At 42.7% G+C, this 15,442-nt stretch overlaps 1 pseudogene; it reads left to right on the top strand.

The window, feature by feature from the left end:
- The first annotated feature begins 4 nt into the window (after positions 1 to 4).
- On the top strand, positions 5 to 629 carry LOC108584097 (annotated as a pseudogene).
- The last annotated feature ends 14,813 nt before the right edge of the window (positions 630 to 15,442 follow it).

Genomic DNA, 15,442 nt, shown 5'->3' with positions numbered 1-15,442 from the left:
TTGTGAGGACAGTCAAGCATCCACGCAGCAGGTGCAGCAGTGCACTGAGCACTGCCAAGCGCCTCTGACTCAAGCCTAGGCCTTGGTGACCAGCGAGCTGGAGATGTTCTGGGACCACCTGGCCTGGTGCCTCCTGCGTTGCTGTGACAAAGCTGAAGATTCAAGCAGGGAGTAAGGAGCTTCAGGTGAAGCAACCACTGGACGGCTGAGTGACCAAGTGTGTGGATGGCCACGTACACCTCATCCCGACTATGAGCAAGGAAATGAAGGAGTCTCTCTTATCCTCTGGGAAATAAAAGTCTTTGCCAGTGGCCCTCACAACAGCTGGCACTGCAGTGGAACATGAGGCCACCTGGGAGGCCGGGAGCCTTTGCCTTTCTGGTCTTTCACCTTGGCCACACCTTGGCTGAGTCTCAGGCTACTCACCTGGATCTACTGGATATTCTCTGTCCAGACTCTTCACCACAGAGTCCACCACCTCCTGCACCCACAACAGCTGTGTGACGACCCTTCACTGCCCTTCCGAAGAGTTCATTTTTTTAAAAGGAATAGGAGGCTGGGCGCGGTGGCTCACGCCTGTCATCCCGGCACTTTGGGAGGCCGAGACGGGCGGATCACGAGGTCAGGAGATCGAGACCATCCTGGCTAACACGGTGAAACCCCGTCTCTCCTAAAAATACAAAAAAACTACCCGGGCGAGGTGGCGGCGCCTGTAGTCCCAGCTACTCGGGAGGCTGAGGCAGGAGAATGGCGTGAACCCGGGAGGCGGAGCTTGCAGTGAGCTGAGATCCGGCCACTGCACTCCAGCCTGGGCGACAGAGCGAGACTCCGTCTCAAAAAAAAAAAAAAAAAAAAGGAATGGGAATTTTAGTCTTTTAAGCCAGGTTTACGAAGGAAGAAGTTAAGAATGGCAACAGGCGAAAGGCACGCGTCACCCTCCTCCGCACACCGGGTCTTTTATGTTCCAGTCCTAAAAAGTGAAATGGAAAAACTAGCGCTAAGTTGGGTCAGGGATATTCCAGGAGAGGGTTTCAGACATCAGGTTTCATGTGGCAGCAGGATCTCTCTTGTAACAAGCCAGAGCCCTCCACGCTACCAAATTCCTCTTGCCACACAGGGACCACCAGCTGGCAGGTTAGATCTGATGGTGTTTGAGGAGAGGTGTTTCTGTTTGTTGTCACATCCTGTTTCCCAAAGTGTCACCGCAACATTTCCCACAACCTGTCACACAAAACCCATGAGGTCACTAGCTTGGGGGGAAAAAAGTTTTCTGGGTCTTTGTTTTCTTGATTTTGTGTCATGTATACGTGGAATAAAAGTTGATTTTAAGGTGTGGAATTGGGAGGGAGAGCAGTTTGGATAAGAACTTTGAAAGGTTCCTCGTGGATACTCTTTCTGCCCATCAAGATGTGGATGTGCAGTTCTTCTGCAAATTATGACACATTGCAAATTATTACACACTGCATCTTTCAACCTGGAGACCATGCGAAAAACACAAGAGGCAACACAAGAGGTCACACTAATTATGGGAAGCAGAGCTTCCCTCTTACTGGCTAATAGGCCTTGAGGCTGCCTGGAGCAAAATGACAAGAAAACCTTACAGCAGCACTTTTCCCCTCAGAAAGAAGGGGGCTTTGACTGTGATATATACTAGTATCCTGGAACGAACAGTGAAAGAGGAGCTGTTGGCTACTTGCTTATAAGAGAGTTATGATGCACTGAATCTGGAAAAACCTGGTTTTCATAGAACAGAATACAATGAAAGCCTAGATCCAGCGTTGCTTACCTAGCCCCCTGAATTAACAATCGAGACAAACCTCTGGCAACAGGAGGTAAGGGAGGGAGAAAAATAAGCAACTTGGGCTAGGATGGGCGGTGACTCCCTTAGAGCAAAGGAGAGGCAGCCCCCTACTACCAAATGCCATTTTTGCCTGGGGCCTTTGTGGCATCCAGTGTTCCTGCCCCAGCATGGCATCTTACTGTTTTGATAGCAAACTCATTGTATTTTTACCAACTGAATACTTGAAATGATAATATAGCCTGTCCGTTTGCTGTTTTCAGGCTGTGATATATTTTCCTAGTGGTTTGATTTTAAAACTAAATGAAGTTTAATTTGCTCCCTGCCCCTCAAAAATGAACTATTCATGCACACAACATGGATGGAGTTCAAAATAACTACTCCCAGTGAAACAAGGTAGACAAACAAAAAATACAGTCTGTGTGATTCCATGTATATGAAACTCGAGAGAATGCAAACTAATCTACAGTGAGAAAGCACATCAGTGGTTGCTTGGAGGGGAGGGAGGGGCGGGAGGAAGGCACAAGGATGCTTTTGGAAGTGACGGTATATTCACTATCTCGATTGTCACTTTGGTGGTGACGGATTATGGACATATTCATAAATCAAATATAATCAAATTGAACACTTTAAATGTGTACAGTTTATGTCAACTATACCTTAATAAAGCTGCTTTTAGAAATATTAAGCACCACGACCAACAACAGCCAACAGCTATTGGGTCACATACTACAGGAGAGCGTTTTAGACCTCATGTTTCATGTGGCCAGTGCTTGTGCTGGCAGCAGGGATCTGCCTTGTAACAAGCCAGAACCCTCCACAGTTCCAAATGCTTCTTACTACACAGGGACCACCGGGCTGGACAGAGAGAATATCCAGAAGATCCAGGTGAGCAGCCTGAGGCCCAGCCAAGGCGTGGCCAAGGTGAAAGACCAGAAAGGCGAAGGTTCCTGGCCTTCGAACCTCATCCTTTGAGTGCTATGCCCATGTTTAAAAATGTATGCTTTATTTTAAAGAGCAGTTCTAGGTTCATAGAAAAGTCACATGGAAAGTACAAAGAGTTCCCATATACCCTCTGCCCGCACAGGTGCATAGCTCTCCCTACTGTCCACATCCCACCAAGAGTGGAACATTGCAACTACCAATAAACCTGTGTTAACACCTCATTATCACCCAAAGTCTGCAGCTAACATTAGCATTCACTCTTGGTGTTGTACATTCTATAGGTTTTGGCAAATGGATAATGACATGGATTTATCATCACTGCATCACACAGAATGCTTTCTTTGCCCCAAAAATCCTCTGTGCTCTGCTATTCCTGCTTCCCTCACCACTAACCTCTGGAAATCACTGGTCTTTTTACTATTTCCAGAGTTTTGCCTTTTCTGGAATGTCATATAGTTGGAATCATACAATATGTGGTCTTTGTAGATTGTTTTCTTTCACTTTATAATATGAACACTCACATTTTTAAAATCACAGTAATATGCCTGATACACTACTATTCATTTATTGATTTTATGGAATGTCCAAGTCTGTGGGTACTCAGGTACCTGAGCGTAGACAGTGTCAAGAGGGGGAGAGGGATGTGCTTCTTAACGCAGCATCTGCTGAGTGAGAAGAGGTGACTGCCAGGTGATTGGCAGCTCCCAGGAGGTGCCAATGTTCAATCCCTCTGGCCTTACCCCAGGGAGCTTGAGGGTGACTGAAGTGAAAATCCACAGGGTCTTCCACAGTCCCTTCTCCGTAGCGCTGGGAGAGTGTGTCTTAAAGCAGCTGTAGATGGAATACCACTTGGTTAAAAAGAAGGAACAAGCTATTGATACATGCAACATTTTTGATGTATCTTGAAGGCAGTATATTCAGTGAAAAAAGTCCATCTCACCAAGTTACATAGTATATGACTCCATTTACATAATATTCTCAAAATCACAAAATCATAGAGAGGAAGAAAAATAAGTGGTTTCCAGGAATTAGGAAAGGGGGGAAAGGTGTGTGTTTTAGTCTGTTTTCACACTGCTATAAAGAACTACCTGAGACTAGGTAATTTATAAAGAAAAGAGGTTTAATTGACTCAGTTCTGCATGGCTGGGGAGGCCCCAGGAAACTTACAATCATGGCAAAAGGCAAAGGGGAAGCAAGGCACGTCTTACATGGCGGCAGGAGAGAAAGAGAACAAGGGGGGACCTGCCACATGCTTTTAAACTGTCAGATGTCGTGGAACTCACTATCACGAGAACAGCATGGGGGAACCACATCCATGACCCAGTCACCTTGCACCAGGTCCCTCTTTTGACACATGGGGATTATAATTTGACATGAGATTTGGGTGGAGACACAGAGTCACACCATATCAGAGTGATTTATGGATGCACATTGAGGGAGGTCTTCAACAGTGATGGAATAGTATGTTTTTTCCTTGAGACGGGTCTTGCTCTGTCTCCCAGGCTGGAGTGCAGTGGTTTAATCATAGCTCACTGCAGCCTCAAATTCCCAGGCTTGAATGATCTGCTCACCTCATCCTCCTGAGTAGCTGGGACCACAGGCATGTGCCACCATGCCCTGCTACTTTTTTAACTTTTATTTTTAGTAGAGATTAGCTTTTCCTATGTTGCCCAGGCTGGTCTCAAACTCTTGGGCTCAAGGGATCCTCCTCCCAAAGTGCTGGGATTACAGGTGTGAGCCACTATGCCTGGTTTGGAACAGTATCTTGTTTATGATGGTGGTTACTTGAATCTATGTATCTAATAAAATTGCACAGAACTACACGCACGTGCATACACACACACACACACACACACACAAATGAGTGCATGTAAAAACTGGTAACACGTGAATTAGGCCTGGAGTATAGTTAACATATTTATATCAATATCAATCTCCTGGTTTTGACATTGTGCCATAGCAAAGCTGCATAAGATGTTGCCATTACCTTAATTTAAAAAAATTGTTAACATTGGAGAAAGCTTGGTGAAGGGTACTCAAGACTCAACAATTTTTGCAATTTCCTGGAAATTTATACGACTGTTTCAAAATAAAACAAAAATTTGTAAAGTAGCTTTAAAAAAACAACATTTATTTGGCCAGGCGTGGTGGCTCAAGCCTGTAATCCCAGCACTTTGGGAGGCTGAGATGGGCGGATCACGAGGTCAGGAGATCAAGACCATCCTGGCTAACATGATGAAACCCCGTCTCTACTAAAACACACAAAAAACTAGCCGGGCGAGGTGGCGGGCTCCTGTAGTCCCAGCTACTCGGGAGGCTGAGGCAGGAGAATGTCATAAACCCGGGAGGTGGAGCTTGCAGTGAGCTGAGATCCAGCCACTGCACTCCAGCCTGGGTGACAGAGCGAGACTCTGTCTCAAAAAACAAACAAACAAAAAAACACATTTATTTCAAAATGAAGTTGGGTTGTTGAAATAAATAAATGTGTGTGAAACAGAGTTTCAGAGATTCAACTGGTATCGGCCCACATCAAATGACAATGAAATAGAAGATTTTTTAAAAATTCTGTAGCTTCGAATATCAGAACAACTATCTTCAACAAATCAAAATTGAATGATGCCATTAGCTGTGCCATCCAAACTAAATAAGGACTAAAATCAAGAAACTTGGAACAACAGGTGATAAAGTTAACATTAATGTAACATGGTAGTCAGACTAGAAACAATAAGTGCCAATATAATGAATTCCCCCACAAAACATCCCAACCACCAGTTAGTTTTCATCATAGAGATGATTAAAACAAACTCAAGCAGCGACAGACAGGAGCACCAGGCCCAGTGGCTGCTGCTCAGGCCCAGGCTGGTGTCAGGGGCCAAATCTTCGCAACATGGGCTTTTAGAAGCTCCGGAGAGCCTGCCTCCTGGTGCAGCCATTGAGCTTCCCACCTTAGGACAGCAGTGAGAAGCAGGACGGTGGGGCCCAAATCAGGAGCTAAGTGCCCCCGCTGTGCCTGGGGAAGAATGCAAGGCTCCTGAGGCACCTCAGGGAGAGGAAGCAGAGCGGGTTGTAGTCGATGAGCTGAGTCCAGGGGCCAGAGGGACAGAGGGAGCCGAAGGAGCACGTGGTAAGTGGCAGAGATGTTGGCAGGTTCCCTGTGTGTGCTTCAGGGAGTAATAAATACTCCCAGAAACTACCAGAAGACAGACATTAGAGATAGGAGGATGGACTGCTGTGAACTGTCTAGGAACAAAATAGCTGAGAGGGCACTGTGGAAGGAGGTGTCAGAAAATTAACTTCTGAAAGGAAAGGAGAGAGGGCTAGGACGGCCTTGGGCAGCCAAGCTCATACAGAGACGTGTGAGAGAGAGAGAGAGAGAGAGAGAGAGAGAGAGTGTGTGTGTGTGTGTGTGTGTGAGATGTAAGGAGAAAGGAGGAAAGAAGTGGGGGTAAAAGTGAAATTTTCTGAGCTATTCTGTGGTTTTGTTCTCTTACAAGGCCAAAATAGGAAGAAAAAGAAAATAAAACTGAAGAAAAAACAAACAAACAAAAAAAACTCACACAAAAAAGCAGCAGCAACGTCACTCACACAGGAAACCTGACTTCACATCCCAGATCTGCTTGGGATGTAGAGAAGCCCATGTGACTGTTAAACATGGATTTTTATCAAAGTAATGCAAACTAATATTTAAAGGAGGTTTTAGGCCCGGTGCGGTGACTCACGTCTATAATCCTAGAACTCTGGGAGGCCAGGTGGGTGGACTGCTTGAGCCCAGGGGTTCGAGACCAGCCTGGGCAGCATTGCAAAACCCTGTCTCTACAAAATATACAAAAAATCAGCCAGGTGGGTGGTTCGCGCCTGTGGACCCAGGTACTCGTGAGGCTGACAGGAGGATTGTTTGAGCCTGGGAGGTTGAGGCTGCAGTGAGCTGAGATCACACCACTGCACTCCAGCCTGGGTAACAAAGAGAGAACCTGTCTCAAAACAAATAAACAAACAAACAAACAAACAGAACCCCTCCCCCCACAAAAAACCAAAAGCATGATTTTTTAAAAGCATTGTAATAAAAAGCAATAGTCCCCCAGTGCCTTACTACAGTGTCCCTTTCCAACCCACCCCAGTGTTATCCCCACAGGGAAAACTTTATGGCTTCTCGATTTGGTTCTTTCTCCTTATGGCTAAGTTACTTGTTTCTTCTTTTGGCGTTTTATTTCATTTTATTTTATTTTATTTATATATTTAATTTTTTTTCGAGACAGTCTCGCTCTGTCCCCCAGGCTGGAGTGCAGTGGTGTGATCTCGGCTCACTGCAACCTCCACTTCCCGGGTTCAAGTGATTCTCCTGTCTCAACCTCCTGAGTAGCTGGGACTACAGGCACCCGCCACCACACCCAGCTAGGCTAATTTTTGTATTTTTAGTGAGACAGGTTTTCACCATGTTGGCCAGGCTGGTCTCAAACTCCCGACCTCAGTTGATCTGCCTGCCTCAGCCTCCCGAAAGTGCTGGGATTACAGGTGTGAGCCACTGCGCTCAGCTATTTTGTTTTCTTTTTAATTGACAAAAATTGTATATATCTGTTGTGTACAACATGTTGTTTTGAAATATCTATACAGTGTGGAATGGTTATAAACAGCTAATCATCATATGCATTCCATCATATACTTATCTTTTTTGTGATGAGAACACATGAAATCTATTGTTTCAGTAATTTTCAAGAATACAATACATTGTTATTAACTATAGTCACCAGGTTGTACAATAGATCTCTTAAATGAATTCCTCCTAACTCAAACTTTTTACTTTTTGACCAACATTTCCCCAAACTTCCCATACACTCAGCCCCTGGTGAGCACCATGCTATTTTTTACTTCTGTTAGTTCAACTTTTCTAGACTCTACATATACATAAGATCACGCAGTACTTCTTTTTCTGGGCCTGGCTTATTTCTCTTAATATACTGTCCTCCAGGTTTATCTACGTTGTCACAAATAACATGATTTTCTTCTTTTTAAAGGTTCATACTACTTCATTGTGTATCTATATACATACATAGTGTCTACCCACACGTACATACACATACAGAATGTTTAATATTTTCTTTAGATAAATGTTTTTGTATATACACATTTTCTCTTTCTTTTCTTTCCTTCCTTCCTTCTTTCTTTCTTTTTCTTTCTTTTCTTTCTTTTTTTGAGTTTCACTGTTGTCAGCCAGGCTGGAGTAAAATGGCGTGATCTTGGCTCACTGCAACCTCTGCCTCCTGGGTTCAAGCGATTTCTCCTGCCTCAGCCTCCCAAGTAGCTGCGATAACAGGCATGGGCCACCGTGCCCGGCTAACGCCTGTAATCCCAACACTTTGGGAGGCCGAGGCAGGTGGATCATCTGAGGTCAGGAGTTCAAGACCAGCCTGGCCATCTCTACTAAAACTACATTTTCTTTATCCCTTTATCTGTTTACAGACACCTGGGTTGATTCCATTTCTTGGCTGTTGTGGATAACGCTGTAATGTACATGGCAGTGCAGCTCTCTCTTCAATATACCAATTTAAACTCCTTTGCATATACACCCAGGAGTAGTATTACTTACTGAATCATAAGGTGGTCATATTTTTAATTTTCGGGAGAATCTCCATGCTGTTTTCGATAATGGCTGTACTAATTTACATTCCCACCAACAGTGTGCAAGAACTCTTTTTTTCACATCCTTCACACTAATCTTTCATCATTTTGATAATCGCTATTCAAACAGGTGTGAACTGACATCCCATTGTGATTTTAGTTTGTATTTCTCCCATGACTGGTGATGCTGAGCATTTTTTCATATATGTTTCAAACATTTAAATGTTTTCTTTAGAGAAATGTCTATTCCAGTTCTTTGCCCATTTTTAAATCAATTTTTTTTTTTTTTTTTTTTTTTTTGCTGTTTAGTTGAATTCTTATACATTCTGGTTAGAAATTCCCTATTGGATGTCTAGTTTGTGAATATTTTCTCCCATGGTGTGGGCTGTCTCTTCACTCTGTTGTTTCTTTTTTATGCAGAAACTTTTTGTATTGATATAATCTCATTTATCTATTTTTGCTTTTGTTGTCTGTGAGGTTTTACACAAACAAACCATTGCCCAGATCAATGTCCTGAAGCATTTCCCCAGTGTTTTCTTCTAGTACTTTTGTAGTTCCAGGTATCATATTTAAGTTTTTGATCCATTTTAATTTGATTTTGTATATGGTGAGAGATGGGGCATCCAGTTCATTCTTCTGCATATGGATATCTATTTTTCCCAGCACTATTTATCAAAGAGACTTCCCTTTCCCCAGTGTATGTTCTTGCTGCCTTTGTTGAAAGTGAGTTGACTGTAAATGTACGGATTTGTTTTGGGATTCTCTATTTTGTTCTGTTGGTCTATGTGCCTGTTTTTATGTCACTACCATGCTGTTTGGTTACCAAAGCTTTGTAGTAAATTTGGAAGTCAGGTAGCGTGGTATCTCCAGCTTTGTTCTTTTTGCTTAGGATTGCTTTGTCTATGTGAGGTCTTTTGTAGTTCCATACACATTTTAGGACTCTTTTTCTATTTCTGTGAAGACTGTCATTGGCATTTTGATAGGGATTACATTGAGTCTATAGATCATTTTTGGTAGTACGAATATTTTAACAATAATAATTCTTCCAATCCATAAACATTAGAAATCTTTCCATTTATTTGTTTCCTCAAGCTTGTTTTATCAGTTTTTTGTAGTTTTCATTGTAGAGTTTTCTCACCTCTTTGGCTAAATTTATTCCTCGTTATTTAAATTTTTGGTAGCTATTGTAAATGAGACTGCTTTCTTGATTTCTCTTCCAGATTGTTCGCTACTGGCATATACAAATGCTACTGATGCTTGTATGTTGATTTTGTATCTTAAAACTACACAATTCATTTATCAGTGCCAAGAGATTTTTGTTGAAGTGTTTCAGTTTTTCTAATTATAAGATTATGTCATTTGCAAACAAGAACGATTTAACTTCTTCCTTTCCTATTTGAATGGACTTTATTTCTTTCTCTCACCTAATTGCTCTTGCTAGGGCTTCCAGTACTATGCTGAATAAAAATATTGAAAGTGGACACCTCTGTCTTCTTCCAGATCTTAGAAGAAAGGCGTTCAGGTTTTTTTCCCAATAAGTATGATGTTAGCTGTGGATCTGTCATACACTGTCTTTATTGTGTTGAGGTATTTTCTTTGTATATCCAGTTTCATCATGAAGGCATGTTGAATTGCATAAAATGCTACTTCTGAGTCTATTGAGATGATCATGTGGTTTTTGTCCTTCATTCTGTTCATGTGGTGTATCCCATTTACTGATCTGTGTGTATTAATCCATCCTTGCATCCCTGGGATAAATTCCACTTGATCGTGGTGTGTTATCTTTTTGATGTGTTGTTGGAGTTAGTCTGCTAGTATTTTTGCGTCTATGTTCATTCAGGATATTGGCTTGTAGTTTTCTTTTTTGTTGTGTCTTTGCCTAGCTTTGGTATGAGGGCAATGCTGGCCACATAGAATGAGTTAGGGAGAGATCCTGCCTCTACAACTTTTGCGAATAGTTTGAGTAGAAATGGTATTAATTCTTCTTTTAAAGTTTGGTAGAATTTGTCAGTAAAGTCATCAGTGATGTAATCTGTCCCCAAGTCTCCCAGCAATGGGTACCAGCACCAGCTCTGATGAGGGTGGCAGGAGAGTAACGTAGACTCTGAGATTCCTTCGTTATAAATAGCCTTGGTATGTTGGCTTTCTCAAATGATGGTTATAGTAGTAATGAACTGTCACCTGGACAGACTAGGATCCACTGGTTAGTCAGGACACTGCGGGAAATGGTGATAGCTGAGGTTACACACAAGTTTTCTTCTTCCTGGGTGCTCTGTTACTCTACCTGGAGCTGCTGTAATGGACTGTGTCAGTTGGCCTCTAGCTTGGAGGTGTTGCTTGGAAAAGAGCACCAGCTGCAGTAGTAGCAGTGGGATTTATGCTTGCCTTATGTTACCCAGGGGAGGTACTCTGGTGTCTCAGGCAATGGGAGGGGCCACAGAATTCCCAAAAGTTTCCGTCCTTTGTATAAAGCTACCAGGGTAGGTGGAGGGGCAAAACCAGGTGGAGGCTGGGTCAGGCGGGTCCACGTGCTGGCTCTCCACATGCAAGGAAAACAGTGGCTCTTGTGGGGGTTGAAGGTGGTTCTCTTGCCACTGGGGCAACGTTCTAGGAAGGGGTGCAGCTGCCTCTATTGCACAGAAGAGTTTACACAGGGAGTGGGGAGCAGCAGGTGGCAGTAAGCCCCACCCAGTCCCCACGTACTTGGCAAGGCAGATCTCATGCCCATGGTGTTCCACTAGCAGTGGCTAAGTTTCAGGCAGTTTTCACTCAGAACTCAAAACTGCTCCAGGCCATAAGCCTTTCTGGCAGAGACAGCAACTGTGGCACTTAGGCCATGCCCCTCCCAGTCTGCCAGCAAAGCCAGGGTGCCCAGCTTCTGCACTCACGGATGCAGCACGCTTTCCACTCACCTCCCACTTCTGGCAAAGGAAGTTCATCCCACTTGAGAGAATATGATGAATTTTAGTTAGAAGCTTCTCTTAACCTGTGACTGCTGCCTGAATTAGCTGGTCGACTTCTGTGAGGTCCCCTGGGAGGTAGGATCAGGAATGGCTTCCTTGGTCCACACTGGAGACTGGGAATGCATGCAAGGCTCTCTTGTGCTGGTGCTTCTAATTTTTTGTTCCCCACTACTCCCTAAATTGGTTTCAGGCTGGATAGAGTTAAGGCCATCCCCTATGGCCTGTATTGTCAGGTTCCCCAGTGGTAGTGTATATCTTCGGGGTAGTTTATCCCCCCTCACACTTTGAGGACTTACAGTTTTCTGCCTGACTCATTGTGTAGGCTGCAGCCTGCCACTTCTTTCAGAGTTTGTGGTTTCTTTCAGTTTTCCTGTTAAGTTCTTGCCTGCTTATTAGAAAAAAAATTCACAGTGTGTATGTCTAGACACTATTTTGTTTTTCCAAGTAGGAGAGGCATGCTAACAATGCCTCTAATCCACCATCTTGGAAAAAAAACTTAATTTTAATTGTGGGATTTAATATGTTTACTTTCAAGGCTGTTACTAACAACGACTTATTATTATTCTGTTAATTGTCTTTTAATTGTTTTGTATATCCTTGTTCCTTTCTTATTCTCTTATTATCTTTGCAATTTGATGGCTTTCTATAGTAATGACATTTTATTCCTTTCTTTTTCTTATTTGTGTATCTGCTTCTTCCAGTGAGTTTCATACTTTTGTGTGTTTTTGTGATGGGAGATATCATCCTTTCACTTCTAGATGCAGGAATCCTTCAAGCATTTCTTGAAGGCCTGGTCTAGTGATAATGAATTCACTTAGATTTTGTTGTTTTGGGAAAGACTTTATTTCTCTTTCATTTCTGAAGGATAACTTTGCTAGGTATCGTATTCTTGCCTGACAGTTTTTTTTTTTTTTTTTTCTTTTTCTTTCAGGGCTTTGAACATATCCCATTCTCTCTTGGCCCAGATATTTTTGCTGAGAAACATGCTGTTAATCTGATGGAGATTCATGTGACTTGATGTTTTCCTCTTGATGTTTTTACAATTCTTTGTCTTTGACTCTTGACAATTTGAGTATAATGTGCCTCAGAGAAGACATTTTGGGTTTGGTCTATTTGGGATTCTTTGATCTTCCCACATATAAATGTTTTCATCTCTTCGAAGACATGAGAACTTTTCAGCTATTATCTTTAAACTGGTTTTCTATGCCTTTTGCCATGTTTGTACCTTCTGGAACTCCCAAAATTTGAGTTTTTGTTCACTTGATTGTGTCCCATATGTCATATAGGATTTCTTCATTCTTTTTTTTCTGAGTTATTTCACTTTTTTCTTGAAAGATTAACTGTTTAACTATAAAGAAATAACTAAAAATTAAAAATAGCATATAAACTTTATTTACATAATTACTGAAGGGAACAGAGTAACTGTTTGTGGTGGTGGACCCAGAAAGGCGGCTCTCAAGTTCTGGGGAGTGCGTATTTCCGTTCTCTATGTTCTGAGCGCAGACTCTCTGATGCGCAGGAATGCCTGCTGTCCGGGTTTAGAGTGCTCCATGGGTTCAGATTTACTGGACATCTGGGTCCAGCTAACGCTCTGATGCTGCAGACTTCTGGGTGGATATGAGAGGATGCTCGTGGGACCCCAGGGATGTGGAGATGCAGGGGCTATTAAGCCATGGTGCAGAATGTTGTCTTGTATTGGGTCTGTTCTCAAAATGATGTCATGCTGCAGTTGATTGGGTCCTGGGGATGTAACACTGCATGAACTCCTTCCGTGGATCAGTGCAGTAACATGGACCCAGCAAATCCCTATACTACTCAGGGCCTTTGAGGGCTGAGGGACTTTTGTAGCATGTACTACAGGTCTCTGGTATGTGGACTGCTGAGGATCTCTTACTTGCCTTTTCCTCCAATGGGAGTCCCTCCTGGCTCTGAGCTAATCTGACTGGATGCCTCACTTCCCTCTCTGTGCTGCCATCTCAAGCTTTCATGCCTCAGAATGTTCCAGTTGCTTCCCTTCTGGATTCCAGCATTTTTTCTCTACATGCTATATTCAATGTGTGATTACCTACTTGCTGTTTTGGTTCTTCCTTGTGGAGGAGGTGAGTGCTGGGTGCCTGTAGTCAGCCATCTTTGTCTTTCCTCAGCTTTTACTTGTTTCAATTTCTCCTTCATTTCTAAAAGATAATTTTCCTTGTACATTATTCTTGATAGGTAGTTTTTGTTGTTGTTTGCTTGTTTGCTTCAGCGCTTTGACTATATCATCCCACATTCTCTGTTGAGAAATCTGCTGATGGATCCAAGCCTCATTCAAACTACCATATATGCTATTTACTTATTTTATCTTAGTTTCAGGATTCTCTCTTTGTTCTTCACTTATTACAGTTGTGTTATAATGTCTTGCTATATTTCTGGTCTGGATTGAAACTTATTGAAGACCTTTGATATTCTTGTATCTGGATAGCTATAGCTTTTATCATATTTGGGAAGTTTTCTGCTGTTATTTCTTTACTCTTTCTATCCCTTTATCTTTCTCTGCTCCTCACAAACTCCTATAATTCGAATATTTGTTCTTTTGATACCATTCCATAGGTCTTATAAACTTTCTCCATTCTTTTTATACTGTTTTCCTCCTCTGATTGTATATTTTCAAATAACCTGTCTTAGAGTTCACATATTCTTTCTTCTGTTTGATCAATTCTGTTATTGATCCTCTTTATTGCATTTTAAAATTTCATTAATTGTATTTTTCAACTCCAGAACATCTGTTTGATTTTTTAAATAATTTAAATATCTGTTAAATTTCTAATTTTGGTCATTTATTATTTTTATGATTTCATTGAATTGTTTCTATTTTCTTGAAGTTCACTGAGCTTCCTTAAAACTATTATTTTAAGTATTTTGTCAGGCAGTTTGTATATCCTCATTTTTTTGACATTTGGCACTGGGAGTTTATTGTGTTCCTTTAGTGGTATTATACCTCTCTAGTTTTCCCTGTTTCTTTTTGCTTTATGTTGATGTCTGCACATTTGACAAAGTAAGGATTATTCCAGTCTTTGCAGACTGGATTTGTCTGGGAAGCATTTTCACCAGTCATCTCATCTAGAGATTCTAGCAAGGCTCTCTGTCTGAGGTCAGTGTTGCTGCAAGAGTCCTTTGGCAGGCCAGCCTGGTGCCTGAGTCAGCAGGTGGGAAGAACTGACTTCTAGGTCTGTGGGTTTGGCCTGAAGCCTGGATCCCCTTGGGTAGACCTATTGATTGAGTCTATGGGGATGGGCCTAGAGGCTGTGTCTATGAGGGTGACCCTGTATCTGCTGAGGCTGCCTAAGTTCTAGACCCACAGGGATGACCTGGTGCTGGGGTGGGCCTTGAGCCTGAGTCTGCAGGGGCTAGATAGGCACAAGGATGGCTCTGGCACCTGGATCCACTGGAACGGGCCTGGAACCTGAGCCCAAAAGAACTGGCTTTGTTCTGGGGCTTACCTGGCAACTGAGACCAGTAAAATGTCCTTGGAGTTGGAATCCATGGTGGCTGGCCCAAAGCCTTTGTGTTCAGGGGTGGTCTTAGAACTTCAATTCACAGAATCCTTCCTGTCACTGGAGTCTAATGTTCCTGCACCTTGAGTCTGCTGGAGCAGGTTCTAGGTCATGGAGCAGCTGAGACTGGTCTAGAGCCTGAGAACATCTTAGTACTTAGGATGGCATGGAGCCTGACTCTGCAGGAACTGGACTGGGGCCTAGGATTGTCAGTGCTGGCCTTGTCACTGAAGCCACAGTGGCTGTCCTGGAGCCTGTGTCCACTGGTGTTGGTCTTCAGGCTAAATGTATCCGTGCTAAGCTACTGGCTAGGTTTGAGATGGCTGGCTTGGGTCCTGGGGCTTCAGTGGTTAACCTGGGACTGGATACACAGGGTCAGGCCACTATTCCTGAAGAACAAATACGCAAAACTCCACAACAAAATACCAGCAACCTGAAATTAACAAAACTAAAAAGATCATTCACTGTAATCAAGTGAGATTTATCCTAGGCATGCAAGAAAGATTCAACATATGTAAATCAATAAATGTGACACATCACATTAACAAAACAAAGGACAAACACCATATGATCATCTCAATGGATGC

This window comes from Papio anubis, unplaced genomic scaffold (assembly GCF_008728515.1).
Source record: "Papio anubis isolate 15944 unplaced genomic scaffold, Panubis1.0 scaffold514, whole genome shotgun sequence".
NCBI classification, from domain to species: domain Eukaryota; kingdom Metazoa; phylum Chordata; class Mammalia; order Primates; family Cercopithecidae; genus Papio; species Papio anubis.
Note: the sequence above shows the minus strand (reverse complement) of the source record. Positions and strands in the feature narration are given on the sequence as shown.